The sequence below is a fragment of the Galeopterus variegatus genome, unplaced genomic scaffold (genome assembly GCF_000696425.1).
Source record: "Galeopterus variegatus unplaced genomic scaffold, G_variegatus-3.0.2 Scaffold3616, whole genome shotgun sequence".
In the NCBI taxonomy this organism is placed as follows: Eukaryota; Metazoa; Chordata; class Mammalia; order Dermoptera; family Cynocephalidae; genus Galeopterus; species Galeopterus variegatus.
This window is the reverse complement of record NW_007729727.1, coordinates 376,616-391,887: the sequence shown is the minus strand read 5'-3', so window position 1 is coordinate 391,887 and position 15,272 is coordinate 376,616. Positions and strand designations below refer to the sequence as shown.

Genomic DNA, 15,272 nt, shown 5'->3' with positions numbered 1-15,272 from the left:
AAAAGCAAGAGAAATGTGATAGAGACAGGCCAGTCATAAACTTAAATCAGCTGTCTCCTAGTGAAATTAAACATCTGTGGAGATGTTCTCCAGCGTCAATCTAACAGAAGATGGTGGCTGAACAGGCTTATCAAATCAATGAGTCTTTGACTTTACTCTACTGGACTCTATGACCAAGCATGGCAGATCCTGGAGTAAACACCCTATGGTAACGCTGTATCCAGGAATCCTTTGCCACAGCAAACAACGCTGTCATATTTTACCATGTATGAGATGAATTTCTCTCCTCATGTTGAAATATGTTAGGAAATACTGACCAGCTTTAGTACAGACAGAGCATTGTAAAGTTACTATGTTTGTATCTATTGCACTGGAAAGAAACTTTGAACTAGAACTTCAAGACAAAGTGAATTCAGACAAACTGGTGAAACATTTCGTTCCTTTTCCACACCATTAATTTGAGCGACTTTGAGTTCTTTTACCAGTAGCAGGGAAGATTACACACTGGCCTTATCCATTCACCCAATTGCCTAATTAATTGTTCAGTGTTCTCCTTCTGTGCACCAGGCACTAGGGAAGAAAAGTGAACAAAACAGGCATGATATTTGCCTTCATAAATTTTACCATATACTGTACAATACATGCGTTTAGAAAGATAAATTTAAGTTGATCATGACCACTAAACATAAAAGGATGCTCAATATCATTAGCCAATCAAGAAAACACAAATCCAAACCACAGAGACATGACTTCACAACCTCTCTCAGATGACTGTAATTGAAAAGACAGATAACAAGTGACAAGTATTGGGGAGGATGTGTAGAAACTGGAACCCTCATATATTGCTGGTGGAATTATAAAAAAGTGGTTCAACCTCTTTGGAAAACAGAAATTTTCTCAGAAAGTTAAACATGCAGTTACCATGCAATCCAGTGTATATAGGGGTGTGTGTGTGTGTGTGTGTGTGTGTGTGTGTGTGTGTGTATTTCTTCAAACCAAGAAAATCTTTACTTGCCAGATTATCCTCAGTGCTGCCTCTTCAGGTTTCTTTTTCCAGTGTGATGCACTCACCTGCTTCTATGGCCTGAAGTTTATTTCTACTCTAGCAGAAAGCGCATGAGAACTCTTGATGACACTGAAATTTTGCCTTTGTCTTTAGGTCATTTCCAAGTCTGTGAGATCTTCTCAGGGTGTGGGGGACGGCACCCACATCGGAGCCCCGACAACTAGCTAAACCGCGCTTGGCTCAAGGGAATGAGGCTGAAGATTACCCCCTGCCTCCTCCTCCCTGTGCGAGAGGGAGCAGAACGGGAGAGCCCAGGAGATAGGTAAGTGCAGCCACCGGCCCCAACCTGGCTCGCGTAAGGAGCACTCAGACACAGTGGGGGTTCTGTCAAGCAGTTCCGTTTATTCAACTCAAAGCCAACATATTTATGCATAAATGGGCTAAATGGGCGGGGGTCTCCACCAAACAAGCCCATCATCCTATAGGTCATGCGTGCATGCATGGCTCCTGCCTATGCTTATAGTAAAGATCATGAAGTGTCCACAAGCCCGGAAGGCTCTCTGCACCAATGATGCTAAGCCCCGTAAATGGGGTGAGGTTTTACCCAACACCATAGTCACTCCCCCTTTACATCCTTTAGGCATCATCCTGAACATGTGTGAAAAACAAAGAAGGGAACAAGCAGTCGTCATTAGGTGTAGCAACCATCTGTGCCAGGAAGGTAGCTGCCACCCAACAAGATCTTTTACATAATTATCCACATACACAACTGGATTTGTTTTATCTAATTTCTATGTTGTCTTTGATTGTTGATTTCTGACCACGGGCTTGGCCAATACACTGTTTTCTCTCTACTATTCAGTTCTATCTATAACTAGATCATACTAGTCCGTCTGGTTACACAAACTTCTATGTTCACTTTTAGTTTCTATGTGCCCTGTGATCACCATTTACATACCATCAGTAAAAATTATTCTTATACACAATCACAACACAGATCAACCTATATATTACTTACATGTGATAATATATTAAGATATTGCTCAGATTTCAGATTATCTAATGTTGCATTAAAAACCACCACAAAACTTAAAACTTAGAACAGAAGACATTTTCTTAACGCTCGCGTACTCCGTGGTCAGGAATTTGAACAGGGGCTGGTTTGTCTTTGCTCTACAAAGCCTGGGGTTTCAATGGGAAGTATCAAATAGCTGGGAGTAACTCAAGATGGGAGGTCTGGAATCATCTAAAGCCTTCTTTACTCACATGTCTGGTGCCTAGACTGGGTTCACCTGGGACATTTGATGGACCAGTATGCCTACATAAAGACTTTCCTTGTATTTCCTTCACAGCATAGTGATATTGGGTATTTGAACTTCTTACATACGCATAGTGATATCGGGTATTTGGACTTCTTACATAGTGGCTCAGGGTTGCAAGAACAGGTGTTCCAGCAAACAAGGTGGAGCCTGCACAACCTTTTATGACTTAGCCTTGGAAGTCACATAGCCTCCCCTCTGCCATACTCTACTGATGCAAGTAAATTCAAATTCCAGGGGAACGACATAAGCCCACCTTTTGGTGAAAGAAGCATCAAAGAACGTATGGCTGTTCCTGAAATATTCACCTTTAAAATATAGTTCCCGTCTCCTTCCTCCCCCAATCCTGTTGAGACCTTCAGTTTTGCATTTTACTTCTTGATTCAGTAGCCTCGAAATCCCCTTGAAGATAAACACTGTCCCAAGAATCAATTGAGATGGTGGTTAACCAGGCTTGTTGAATACCTCATCACATTTGGGGCCTTTGGACAAGTTATTAATTTGACCTTGATGAGACAGAACGATTGATTGCTTATGTTCTTTACGGTTTATCTATACCTTCTACCCATTTTCCTGTTTCTGAGTGGATGCAAGAGATGCAAGATGATTCTGAATGCCACGCTACACTGTCTTTACTCATTTTTTCTTTTCCTTTTTCTCTGGTTCTGCTTTATCCTTTTCCTCAATAATTTTATTCTCCAAAAGTTTTCATTCATAGTCATGTAAGGTGCCAGATATTAGGCACCTACTCTGTACCAGGCACAGAAAGAATTGATATTTATCGTCAGGCATTTTACAAATGCTAATCCATTTGAGCCTCATTACAGCTGTAAAAAATAGCTAATGTTACTCACATTTTACAGAAAATAAACCAGAGACTAGCAATTTGCCTAATGCCCTATAGTTAAGAAAAGAAGTGTCAAGTTTCAGATCCAGTTCTCTTGACCTCAGATGCCATGGTCTTAGACTGCTGTGGTTCTTCCCAACTAGATAAAGGTAAAAAAGTTCTTTGAAGCCATCAGATTTCTAAAAGATATTGTATTCCCTGCGTTTTAGGAGCAAAGGAGAGGCAGTGCCCACTGGCCTCATATTTTGAAATAAAAGGAGGAACATTAAAGAAATATTCAAATTTATTTTAAAAAGAGAAAGTGAGATTATTAAAAGTCTGGCCAGAGCATTTATTTGTTGACCCCTGAATGATGACTAGGGCTCTCTCTGACACTCTACAACTGAATGTTGAATTAGAGAAATAATTGGAAAAAGTTAATTGTTGCCTCTATCTCATTAAATCAATTTTGTGAGACAATTCAAGAGCGTACATGGCTATGCAATTTCCATGCATCATTTGTTTGCCAAGCCACTCAGCCCTGGATACCATTTATTTTTCAATTCAGAGATAAGTACATATATGATTAAACACTGGTTCTAAAAAAAGGGTTGATGTGAGTTTGATGAAAAGGGTCAGTGAGAGCTCTTTCTTAGCAGTAACCCCATTGAGCAGAGAACATATCTCTCCAGAGGGTGCATGCACTTAAAAGCATGCTATTAAATGATAAGGAGAAGGAAAAATGTAATTTCTCCAGAATAATTTTTGCAGCTACAGAAATATCTTGCACAAGTGGGTACTCAGTTCTTTCCAATTCTTTTAGAAATGTACATTGCAGTGGCCTGTCATAAAGTATTGAAAGTATCTAAGGAACTGTGTCTCCTGGGAGTTACAGATAACAACCCACCACCTGTAATGATCATATCTCTATGGTCTGAAAGGTGAGTTATAAACATGAGGGGACTACAGATGAGAGGGGCTCTGTACAGTGGGCCTGGAAACAAAGCTACTAATCAATTGCAAAAGGAAAGAGCAAATCTCAGTCAAAAACTTTCATGGGAGTTCGTGATAAGAGATTTAAAGGTAGTTTTTTAAAAAAATTTTTTAGAAGAAAAGTTTATATTCATTGCATAAAATTGTCTGATAAAGTATGTGAATATTCCGTAAAATATTTGTAGTATTTTATGCATTCGATTTCTATTTCAATGATTGTTAAATAGGCCAAACATTTTTTAAAATTTGAAGCATTAGTAAGCAAATTAGAATAAAGCCACTAGAGCTAGAATAGAATCATCAAAGATAGGGAAGATTACAGTGAAAGAAGCATTTGTCCTCCAAGCCTGACTTGTTTATCCTGAAATATTCACCTTTAAAATATAGTTCCCGTCTCCTTCCTCCCCCAATCCTGTTGAGACCTTCAGTTTTGCATTTTACTTCTTGATTCAGTAGCCTCGAAATCCCCTTGAAGATAAACACTGTCCCAAGAATCAATTGAGATGGTGGTTAACCAGGCTTGTTGAATACCTCATCACATTTGGGGCCTTTGGACAAGTTATTAATTTGACCTTGATGAGACAGAACGATTGATTGCTTATGTTCTTTACGGTTTATCTATACCTTCTACCCATTTTCCTGTTTCTGAGTGGATGCAAGAGATGCAAGATGATTCTGAATGCCACGCTACACTGTCTTTACTCATTTTTTCTTTTCCTTTTTCTCTGGTTCTGCTTTATCCTTTTCCTCAATAATTTTATTCTCCAAAAGTTTTCATTCATAGTCATGTAAGGTGCCAGATATTAGGCACCTACTCTGTACCAGGCACTATGCCAGGTGTTTTAAACAAACTGATTCTAATCTCTAGCTGTATGAAGAGAAAGAGAAACTATTTCAGTATTTTCTTCCACTTCAAGGTTTGCAATAAACATCACTTTCTTAGTTGCCAAATGAGGAGGATTACTTGCCAGCTTTTGCAAATTCATGAGAAATGGCTAGAATTAATTAGACAGAATCATAGGACTACAAGAGACTGTAAGACATCATTTCTAGGTTTGTCAGCCTTTTGTAGAATGTGTGTGTGTGTGTGTGTGAGGATTACTTGCCAGCTTTTGCAAATTCATGAGAAATGGCTAGAATTAATTAGACAGAATCACAGGACTACAAGAGACTGTAAGACATCATTTCTAGGTTTGTCAGCCTTTTGTAGAATGTGTGTGTGTGTGTGTGTGTATCTATGTACAGATGTTCCTTGACTTAAGATGGGGTCAAATCTGAAAAAATATATTGTAAGTTGAAAATATTATGTCAAAAATGCATTTAATATACCTAACCTAATGAACGTCATAGCTTAGCCTAACCTACCTTAAACATGCTCAGAACACTTACACTACCCTACAGTTGGGCAAAATCATCTAGACTATATTGTAATAAAGGTTGAATATCTCATGCAATTTATTGAATACTGTACTGAAAGTGAAAAATAGAATGGTTGTGTGAGTACTTGAAGTACAGTTTCTACTACATGTGTATCACTTTCATATCATCATGAAGACAAAAAATCTTTACATCAAAGCATCATAAGTTGGGGACCATCTGTATATAGAATAGTCCACTACAAGCTTTTATATATCTATCAGAAGCAAAATGATAAAGATTTCCCATATAAAAAAATAAAGCAAATGAAAACAAATGCGACAATAGACTACTGGCAGTATTTATCTTCCCCCGCCTCCCACAACTGATACAGTTTCTACATAATCACGGGGCCTCGCATTCACATGATCTCCAGAAAGTGAGCTAATTATATTTTCCATGAATCAGTTTTGATAAGGTTCAAGTCGGTGGCTGTCAAGAGAATCCTCACTGGAGAACACACTTATGAATGTATGGTATGTATACCTGATTCATAATGTTTTGATAACCCAAGGAAAGGGTTCTAAAACATTCCAAAATAGGAACTTCTTTTTAAAGTCTAATCTGAATTCTAATCTGTTAGTATTTACACCCATTTGGTCTTGCTTGACCTTAGCTATTTGAAAACAAATCTTTAATGTCTATATTTGAATTATTTTTGTCCTTTATGTAATTAGTCTATATGATCTAGCATCCCTTGTCTGTGTGTAAGTACTCTGATTTAAAAAAAATTTTTTTTTGGTTCCATGTAAATGTTTTACTTCAGTCTAATAGCTTTTTTGTTATTATTAATAATATTAAATGAAGCTATATTTGTTGAGTGCTAATTAGGTGGCAAAGATTGGAATATGATTTATATAAACTGTAGAGAGTGGTGGTCAAGAATGAATGCTCTGGAATCTGAAGATGTATGTTTGAATTCGGGCTTCACCACTTATTAGAGTATGACCTTAAGAAAAATACTCCCTGTGTTTCAGCTTAATCATTTATTAAATTGCAATAAGGAATTACGGGGGCTTCTGGTTTTAGCAACAATGAAAGAGTAGGAACAAGGTTTATCTTTCCATCTGAAAAAATAAAACAACTTGGCAAAATATATGAACTACTGTTTTCAGGACAATGGACATCTGACACCCAAGAATGGTGATTCCTGAGAGACATGAAACCAAGGTGAACCCTATCATAGTCTCAGTTATGGCTTTGAGAAAATTTGCATGTCTTAGTACAGAAAGGGGAATATCAGGGAGAGCCCAGCAGACTCATGAGTTAAGGAGACTGAATTGAATCTGGGGAGAACAAGCTGGCTACAGTTTTCCTGACAGAGTGTTGAAAAGGAGAGAACTAGAGAGAAGACTCCAGACATATGCAGAGGTTCCCTTGAGTATTTAGCAGAGCAATGATCAACACATGCACATAAAGAAATTACCTGAGAACAAAGAAAGAATCATCAAAAGGAATTGAATGAACATTGTCTAGAACTCACACAAAACTGTACCAATTAGCCAGACTGGAAAACCTCAAAATTCATGAGACATTAGAGACTGTATTCAGAAGGTACTCAGTAGTGAGACTCAGTTGTGGGGAATAATTAGCCCTAGATTAAACATCCTATGGACCCTCCTAACAAATTATTAAAGTAAGACCCTAAAAGATAAAACTGTTTCCAAGAAATTTAACTCTTCTAAGAAAAAGGTGAGGGATATTTATAGTAATATAAAAACATTCAGCACTCAAAAAGGTAAAATTTGCAATCAATGCCAGCCATCCAATCAAAAATTACTAGATATGAAAAGAAACAGGTAAATAAAATTTATGGTGAAAAGAAAAATCAATTAATTATAAATGATACAGAACTGAAACAGATATTAGCATTAGCAGTAAAAGGCAGTTCCCATACATTCAAAAAATAAGCAGAGAAATGAAAAGTATTTAAAAAAACAAACTCAGCATCTAGAAATGAAAACTTTAAATTGTGATATCTGAGATGAAAATTACACTGGTTGAGATTGATAGCAGACAGATTGAACATTGTAGGATAAATTGTGAGAGAATTTGAAGACAGAAATAGAAACGATCCAAAATGAAACACCAAGAGCCATGGAACAAATTTAAGTGGCTTACTCATACATGTAAATAGAAATCCCCAAAAAGAAGGGTGTTTTTATTTTTAAGAACCAAAAGCTGATATTATTTCCAATTTGATGAATACTACAAAACCAAAGATCTGAGGAGTGCTGCAAACTCCAAATACAAGAAAAATGAAGAAAGTATGCCTAGGTATAGTGCTGATATTATTTCCAATTTGATGAATACTACAAAACCAAAGATCTGAGGAGTGCTGCAAACACCAAATACAAGAAAAATGAAGAAAGTATGCCTAGGTATAGTATAATCAAATTCCTCAAAATCGGTAATAAAGAGAAACACTTAAAAGTGAAGAAAGATACAGTCTGTATAGAGAAACAAAGATAAACATGACAGCAGATTTTTTGTCAGAAACAATGCAACAAGAAAGGCAGTGGAGCAACATCTTGAAAATACTAAAACCTCACCCATTCTCTCCAAATGTATCAATCCATAGTTTCACAGACACCGAAAATGTTTTTCAAAAACAAAAGTGAAATAGAAATTTTTTCCAGGTATACAAAAGCTGAAAGAAATCATCTGCAACAGATCCACTTGAAAAGAAATCTTAATGGAAGTTCTTTAGGCAAAAGAAAATGATACCAGATATAAATATAGATCTACACAAAGAAATAAAGAACACTGGGGTAAAAATGTGGGTAAAACTAGGGAAATTATTTTTCTTATTATTTAAATTTCTTTAAAAGATAACTTACTGTTTAAACAAAAATAATAATAACGTAATGTGGCATTTATAACATACATATAAGTAAAAATGTATGGCACCAATTATAAAATTGAGAGGAGAAATGGATATATACTATTGTGAAATTCTTAAACTCTATGCTAAGAGACACAATTTTTGGTAGAAAGTGATAAGTTAAAGATGCCTTTTATAAACCCAAAGTCACTACTAAGCAAAAACAACAAAAAAATTATAGTTAATAGGCCAACAAAGGAGATAAAATAAAATCACAAAATTACTTAATTGATCCAAACAAAAGAAAAAGGGAAACAAAGAACAGATGAGATAAATGCAGAACAAACAGCAAGATAATAAACTTAAACCTAAGCATAACAGTAATCACATTAAAGGCAGTGATTCAAACACTCCACCTAAAAAGCAAAAAGTGCCATATTGAAAAATAATTAAGACCCAACTATATGTTCTATAAAAGAAACAAAATATAATTTAACATAAAATAACAAATATGTTAAAAGGAAAAGGATGAAAAAAAACATACCATGCTCTTCCTAAGCAAAAGAAAGCTGAAGAAGCTATACTCATCAAAGGAGATTTTATAGTAAATAATATTACAGGTATAAAGAATACCATTTAATAATGATAAAGGGGTCAATACATCAAGAGGACACAATGATCCTAATTATTTATGCATCTAATAATGGAGTTTGAAAATACATGAGTGAAAACTGACAGAGTACAGGAAAAAATGAACAAATCCATCTACAATTATAGTCAAATATTTTAATGTATCTCTCTTAAAAAATGATAGAACACAGTAGACAGTATGTTAGTAAGAACATAGAAGATTCAAACACCACAATCATTCACTTTGACCTAGTTGATGTTTATAGAACACCCCCATCCAACAACAGGAGAATACACATTTTTGTCAAGTGCACACAGAATACTGACCAAGATAGACAATATTGAGGGCCATAAAACAAGTTTCAATAAATTAAAAAGGATTTATATTATACAAAATATATTGTCTGTCAACAATGGGAGAAAAATAGACATCATAAACATAAAAGACCTCAGAAAATCTACAAATATTTGGTAATTAAATAACATACTTCTAATAATCTGTGGATTAAAGAAGAAATCAAAATCAAAATTATAAAGTATTTTAGATTGAATGAAAATAAAAACAAAACATTTCAACATGTGTGAAATGCCCTCAAAACTGCAGTTAGTGCTAATTTTATAGTGCTCAATTTCTATTTTACAAAACAAGAAAGATTTCAAGTCAGTTACTTTAACTTCCACCTTAAGAAACTAGGAAACAAAGAAGAGATTAAACCCAAATAAGCAGAAGAAAGGAAATAATAAAAATTATACTGGAAATTAATGGAATAAAAGACAGAAAAAGAGTTGAGAAAATTCAATGACATGAAAGTTTGTTTTTTTGAGAAGATTTATAAAATTGATAAATCTCTTTGCAGACAGCCCGGAAGAGTGAGAAGACACAAATTATGAGTAAAAGGAATAAGAAAGGTGACATAACTACAGATTTTACAGATCTTAAAAGGAGAATAAGGAAATACTGTGAACAACTGTATGCTAATAAAGTCAGCAACTCAGATCATATGCACCATTAATTTGAAAGAAGCAAAATACTGAAGCTCAGGTAAGAAGAAATAGATACGTGGAATAGTGCTCTCTCTCTTAAAGAAATCGAAATTGTAGTTTAAAATTTTCCCACAAATAAAACTCCAGGCCTAAATGGCTTCACTGATGAAGTATACCAAACATTTAAGAAAGAAATAATGCAAAGTTTACACATATACATCCAGAAAATTTGTAAGTAGGAAATATTAACTCATTCTCTGAACCAGCAGTATCGATTGAAAGCCAAAGACATTACAAGAAAGAAAACTACAAACCCCATCCTCCAGAAACACACATGCAAACATCCCAAACAAAATTTTACCAAATCAAGTCATTTGATAAATAAAAAAGATAATACGTTATGACCAATTAGGGGGTTATTCCATGAATGCAGGATTTAATTAACATTAAAAAAAATCAGTGTAACTCATCATATTAAAAGACTTGAAAAAGAAAAACCCCATGATCTTCTGTATAGGTGCAGGAGAAGTCTTCCACAAAATTGAACATCCATTCAAAGTTGAAGGACTAACATCCATTTCTAATATGAATTCTCTGCAAACTAGGAACATACAGGAAGCTACTTAACCTGACAGATGACATCTGCAATAAACCAGCAGCTAACATGAAAGTTAATGGCAAAAGACTAAATGCTTTCTTCCTAAGATTAGGAGGAAGAAAACGACGTCCACTCTCACCACTTCTTCAGTGCTGTACTAGAAATTTAATCTATTGAATAAACCAAGAAAAAGAAATTAAAATAGTCCAAATTGGACAGGAAGAAGTAAAACTGTCTTCATTCAAAGGCAACTGGATAATCAATATTGAAAATCTGAAAGGAATCTACAAAATACCTTCTGGAACTAATAAGCAAGTTTTATAAGGTTGCAGGATACAAGATCAATAAATGAAAATCAATTGTATTTTTATATACCAGTAATGAGTATTTAGAAATAGAAATAACACCATTTAAGACATCATTGCAATTATGAAATACTTAAGGATAAACCTGAAAAAAGATATGAAAGTCCTAATCACTGAAAACTACAGTTTTAACTACAATATATTGTTGAGAGAAATTACAGACCTAAGTAAATGGAAAAAATCTGTGCTCATGGATCAAAAGGCTCAATATTGTTAAGATAGCAATTTGATAAATAGATTCAATGCAATCCCAATCAAAATTTCAGCAGACTTCTTTTTGTGGAAATTTATAAGATGATTTTAAAAATTCATATGAAAGCAGAAAAAATCTGAAATAGCCAACATAATGTTGAAAAAAAGAAAGCAAAGTTGTAGGACTAACACTACCAAATTTTAATACTTATAAAGCTGTAATGATTACGATGATGTTGTACTTATGTTCATATAGACAAACAGAACAATGTATCATCATAAATTCCATAAATAGACTTACACACATATCAACAACTGATTTTAGGAACAGATGCTAAGACAAACAAGTGGAGAAAGGATAGTCTATTTTAACAAATGGTGCTGGATAAACTGGATATCTAAACAACAACAAAAGAACAACTTTGATCCATATCTTTTAACATATATAAAAATTAATTCAAAATGAATTGTATAGGGCCGGCCCGGTGGCGCACTGCTACAGTGTGCCACTTGGGAGCGCGGCGGCGCTCCCACCGAGGGTTCGGATCCCACATACAGACCGGCCACTCACTGGCTGAGCAAGGTGCGGGCGCAACAGCGAGGGTTGTGATCCCGTTGCCGGTCCTGGTCCGGTACGGGTGCGACACTGAGGGTTGCAATCCGTTGCCGGACACGAAAAAAAGACAAAAAAAAAAGAAAATGAATTGTATATCTCAATGTTGAACTTAAAACTTTAAAACTTCTTGGAGAAAACACAGGAGAAAATCTTTGTGACCTTTAATTAGGCAGAGAGTTCTTAGATAAAATGTCAAAAGCAGAATTCATAAAAGAAAACACTGACAGATTGGACTTTATCAATATTAAAATTTTTTCTCTTCAAAAAACAGTGCTAAGAGAATGAAAACTAAACTTCAGATTGAGAAAATATTTGCCAATCATATGTCAGATAAAGGAATTGATATCTAGAATAAGTAAATTACTCATAAACCCAAATTATAAAAAACACCCAACTAAATAAAAATGGGCAAATTACTTGAACAGATACTTCATCAAAGAAGATATACAGAAGGCAAATAAGCACATGAAAAGATGCTTCACCTCAGTCATTGAGAAATGAAAATTAAAACTACAGTGAAAATTAACACCACTAAATACCTGTAAGAATTGCTAAAAGTAAAAAGCTGAACCATATCAAGTGTTGGCGAGGGTGTGGAAAAACTGGAATTGTCATAGACTGCTGCTAGGGACGTAAAATAGTATGATGGCAATTTCTTAAAATGTTACACATACACTTACTACACAATGCAGTCATTCTATATCCCCCCAAAATGAAAGTATGAATCCATACAAAATCTTGTACATTAATGTTCACATTTGTAATAATCAAAAGCTGGAAAGAATAAGTCAACAGGTAAATAGACAGATAAACTCTAGCCTTTCAAAAGGCAAGTGGATAGACAAATTGTAGCATGTCCATATAATGGAATGAACTGAACAATAAGGAGGAATGAATTAGAGATGTCAATGATATGAATGCATCTCAAAATAATTGAGTAAAAGAAGTTAGATAATAAAAGAGTACGCTCCATATTATTTCATTTATGTAAGATGCTAAAAAATGTAAACTAATATATATTGGCTGTTGTCTGAGGAAGTGGGGAGAAGAGGTAAGGAATAGAGAGGAATTACAAAAGATTAGGAGGAAACTTCTGGAAATTATGGATATGTTCACTATCCTGAATGTGATAATGGTCTCATGGGTACGTACATATGTTTAGACTTACCAAACTGTGCACCTTAAATATATGTCAACAATAAATCCGTTACAAAAAGACAAAAGTAAAACAATAAGAACAGTACCTAAAGTTTAAGATTATTTTGGATACAGAATGAATAAATACATAATGAGCACTTAGCACATTTCCTGTACCATAATAAGTATCCAATAAATTATGATTATTGTCAATATTGTGAACCTTTATTTATAAATCCACAGTCTTCTTGGGTTAAAGAATACTGCGTTAGGCCCTCTATTTCACGAAGGCTTGAATACTGTTTTGGAAATCTCTACTGTAACATAAGCAGCTGGATTCCTAGTAGCACCCCAAAATTGAAGATAGGAAAGAGAAAATGTAACAACAACACATAAGATACATTAAGGTAATGTCCCAAGTCTGGTTTTGGCTCCTAAGTCAAGAAAAGTTTCTGTATTTTGTGTGCTCTATTGTTAAGTATTTCAGTGGGTATAAAATTTCAAAGTTCTTTTAATGAGTCATACCTGATTTAAATGTCCAACTGCGAGCAAGTTGTCTTGGTTTGGGTTCCTCCAACAGCTGATCCTGAGACATTGATTTGAGTCTAGATGCTTTATTTGGGTGATCTCGGGGCCACAGATGGTTATTAGGAATGACCTCAGAAAACACTGGCAGTGGAGCAGGAAAATAAGATAAGGAAGGGAAGACAGGCAATAAAGGTTACATTATCAAGCAGTCACCACTGTGGACAACTGCTGCTTAAATGTGGTGAGGAACTCTGGGAGACAATGTAGAACCTAAATTAGAGTTACGCCAATGGAGCTGCAAGGGAGATGACCTATGTATCTTCCAACTTCTGCTCCGACGTTGGTTGAAACTTGTATCCAGAACATCATCTTCTCTCCGACATTTCCACTTTGCCCTGAGCATGGGTCAGAATTAAAGTTCACAAGCAGAGAGCAGCAGATGTTTGCAATAAGCAGCCTTCATAGTGTAGGAGTGAGTCCCAAGGGGATAAGAGCAGGATATCGGTAGCCACAAGTACATAAATCATGCAGGAATGCAGTATTTTTTCAATTGTCCTTGCAGTTAAATTATCTTCGGAGTTGATTAAGCTGACCAGTCTTGCACAGCTGCTATTGAATGGATTGCCTCACCACAGTTGGGTGTATGACTTCAATTTTTTAGCAATGTGGTTGGAAATTCTGTGGGACTCCAAGATGCGCTGCAGCTGTCCGTGCTCGTTATTAACAAAGAGCAGTTCATAAAGTACTTTCGACCAGTCTTGCACAGCTGCTATTGAATGGATTGCCTCACCACAGTTGGGTGTATGACTTCAGTTTTTTAGCAATGTGGTTGGAAATTCTGTGGGACTTCAAGATGCGCTGCAGCTGTCCGTGCTCGTTATTAACAAAGAGCAGTTCATAAAGTAATTTTACTAGCTGAGTGGTCATTGTGCAGGTTTTCTTCCTAAAGAACCCAAATCACTGAAATTTCGTCAGATGTTTTATCTTTTTTAAAAATACTTGTGGCTATTTATTGCAACTGCACTGATAATTCATTTTTCACTCGTTATCATGGTCTCAGAGCACAATTATGTTGAGAGCTTACATTTTGGTTTTCTGAGATGGCGTGTTTTACACAGGAAACTTGACTACAGAAACTCATTAGACCAAGTATGATGATCTTCTCCTACATAACATACATTTTCTTTTTCATCATTCTTAACCAGTAATATAATTTTCCTCATCCCAATTGAGAAGCCAACATTAATGACAGTTGATCACAGAGACATGAAAGTTCATCATTATGAAGTAACTATTACAGGGAAAACTTTCAATCCAACTGAAAATTAACTGTGTTAAAATGTTCACAACATGGGAGGTGTTCAAGTATGACTTGAACATCATTAGCAGAAATATTATGAGGGTCTCAAACATCTAATGGGACATAGATCTAGTTGAATCGTATCAAGTAGAGGAAGTCTCTTCCCATCCCAAGATCGTGTGATTCCTATAATACCCACAGAATGTTCTGCTGGGAGGTAGCCTATATTAATCGTGTATGTTGCATAACAATTACCAAAACTTAATGTCTCAAACAAAATTTACTTATTACTGCAGTCAGTTTAAGGCTCTAATAGGGGAGAATTCACTCACGTGGTACTGGCAGGATTCATTTCTTCACTGGTTGGTGGAATGAGTCCTCCTTGAATTTTTCTTGTACGCATCACAACAATGCATTTACAACATGGGAGTTGGCTCGAATCAACTGTGAGCAAGAGAGAAAGCCAGACAGAACGAGCAAAATGGATGCCTTCTTTTGTAACCTAATCTTGGAATGACATCCCATCACCTTTGCTGTA

General features: G+C 35.4%; 1 pseudogene; it reads left to right on the top strand.

Moving 5' to 3' along the window:
- LOC103601171 overlaps window positions 1–150 on the top strand; it is a 1,311-nt pseudogene extending 1,161 nt beyond the window's left edge.
- Window positions 151–15,272: the final 15,122 nt, after the last annotated feature.